Here is a 2,686-nt window from a genome sequence, read left to right as displayed (position 1 = left end):
GAGTTCTTAATAGAAGGATGCCAACAAATGAAAAACCGGTATGATTTCAATGACCCGATCCTGACGAAAGTGTCTGTTCTTGCTCCAATTTCTCCACTTGGTGGCAGAGTTGCTTCATTGCTTCCGTTGGCCTCGCAACTACCCAGGATTATTAAACAAAATCAGCTTCAGAAGTTAGACGATCAATTTCGGTACCTGTCTCGCTGTGAAATTCCGGCTGAAATTAAAACAACTAACGAAATCGACGTCTTTTGGAACAAAGTTCTACAAATGGAAGATGAGATGGAAAGAAACGTTTTGATGTTGTACCTAACTTTGCGCTCCATGTGTTTTCACTATCTCATTCAAACGCTGATTGCGAACGAGTATTCAGTAAAGTAAATTTGACAAAAACCAAAACAAGAAACAAACTGATAACATCAACAATAAATGGTGGTCTGCTTAGTAGCCAATGTGTGGCTGAAGCAGGAAGTTGTGTCAAATTCGAGCCTACCAAAGATATGTACAACCGCATGAACAGTGAGATTTATATATCTGATTCTAGTCAAAAAAAATAACTGTTTTGATTTAGACGTGATAATTTAGGTGTAACAAAATTTAATTTTTTTTATGGAAAATTTTTTCCAAGAAGTGATCTGGTATTATTGTTCCTATTATAGGAACGCTTAAGCTCAAAAAATTCCTAAGTTGTTCTTAAAAATAAATTATATCTCTAACAGTTAATTTCATAAAACATATCATGTCAGAAGTGGGATTCGAACCCACGCCCTCATACGAGGACCAGAATACACAGATTCACCTCGTGAACGAAGGAAACCAAGTCCCTTGAGTCTGGCGCCTTAGACCGCTCGGCCATCCCGACGTGGTTGTACGAAATTTGGACCTTTTAAAAATTACATCTCTTCCAGGTAATTTCATAAAACATATCGTGTCAGAAGTGGGATTCGAACCCACGCCCGCAAAGGAGGACCAGAATACACAGATTCACCTCGTGAACGAAGGAAACTAAGACCCTTGAGTTTGGCGCCTTAGACCGCTCGGCCATCCTGACGTGGTTTTATGCAATTTTGACGTTTTATAAATTACATCTCTACCAGTTAATTTCATAAAACATATTCTGAGAGAGCGGTAGCTCTGTTAGATATGACTTCTTACTGCCCTTAATGTATAAGGGTGGTTTTTTGATTGGAAGTAACTTTTTTTGTATTGCATTAACTGTTTTTAAAAATTTCCACAGAACTACAATTTGGGCCTTAAATATGTGGTTAAAATTTCAAAAAGATCCATCCGTTAGTTTATTTTATACAAAAAAAGTTGCTAAGGGAGGTTTTCATTTCCATAAAATTCATCACACCTTTTTATGAAAAGCAGGAATTTTTCCCATAGAAATAACATGGGAAATTTTTGGAAAAGAACCGTCCGGTTATTCCGATGTTTGAAAAACTATACGTCTGTTATTTTTGGGAACGGTCTTATGTGAAAGGTAGAACATTTCTCATTCCGCTAAGCGATTTTCATGGAAAATAATTAAGTTTAAGTATTAATTTTGATAACATTTGGAACATAACTCGGTTTGCGATGTTATACCATGGATACACTAATTTACTAGAAAATATCAGCGCGACCAAAATTGGCGTATTTTAACGTTTAGTTGCCTCATAATAATTTGAGAGTTTCTTCATAATGCTTATTGGATGAAATGGCCTAAAGAGAGCGCGATAAGACGGCTCGTGACGTTGAAACGGCGAGCCGATAAGTCGGCGACGCCATCAAAATAATAGAGTCTAAATCGTCGCCTTAAATAGCGTTTTTGAACTTTATGAAGCTTCAGAAAAGTAATTTGGTCTGATTTTAGTATTTTTAGTTTTCTTAAACTTTATATTATTTAAATATAAAACACTTAACGTAAGAATTATCATTAAATTTGTAAAATATTGTAAATTTATCCATTTCATTTCACTAAGCCTTTGTCAAAACAATTTCCGTAGCACGGTTTTCTTATTACCCAGGTTTTCTCATATCCTCTGTTCTTAACTTCGAAGTCGTAATTATGCTATGACTTTATGCTCTGTTTATCTTGTCAACATAGATAACAGCATGAATTTATTCATTTAACATGAATATATATCTGCATTGATTAGTTAAACTACATATTCAGGGATGGGAGGGGGCTTAGTTTGCGTGACGTCGGAGAATTTCCGGCGGTTTGTTAGTTTTTAGCGCCATCTATTGATGGGCTTAAAACTTATGCATTTATACCGAAGATTTACTAGCCCCACTTTTACCCCTTTCACCCCTACTTTTTCCCCCTTTCCCCCCTCTTTTACTTCCATTTACCCCTTTTTTTAGTGCCTTTCCCCCCTATATTACCCCCTTTTTTCCCCATTATTTCCTATGTTACGGGTGGTTGGGCGTCTTAACCCCGCCTATTTTCGCGTTAATTTATTCAAATTTATTCATAATTCTTAAATAATGCTCTAAAACGCTAACAGATGGACCTAGGGTAGCTAAACTTTATATTATTTTATTTCGCAAATATCCAAATCCCCGATGGGATTCGAACGTACCAACGTTAACGCTACGGTTCGGAAACCCGGCACGCTAGAACTGCGCCACCGTTTCTTGTAAAGTACAATTGCTTTTATAAGATAAAAACTGGTAGAGACAAACCCATCTCGAGTCTAGG

The 2,686-nt window shown here is 36.6% G+C and overlaps 1 non-coding gene across 1 annotated transcript; it reads right to left on the bottom strand.

The window, feature by feature from the left end:
* Positions 1 to 740: 740 nt before the first annotated feature.
* TRNAL-CAA (transfer RNA leucine (anticodon CAA)) lies at positions 741 to 862 on the bottom strand. The gene is made up of 2 exons: positions 825 to 862; positions 741 to 786 (listed from the first exon to the last, which is right to left on the bottom strand). It is a non-coding gene; the product is annotated as a tRNA-Leu (tRNA).
* Positions 863 to 2,686: the final 1,824 nt, after the last annotated feature.

This window comes from Phalangium opilio, unplaced genomic scaffold (assembly GCF_054372755.1).
Source record: "Phalangium opilio isolate 3A_F unplaced genomic scaffold, DU_Popi_V2 ptg000046l_1, whole genome shotgun sequence".
Lineage (NCBI taxonomy): Eukaryota > Metazoa > Arthropoda > Arachnida > Opiliones > Phalangiidae > Phalangium > Phalangium opilio.
This window is presented reverse-complemented; position numbering and strand designations above follow the sequence as displayed.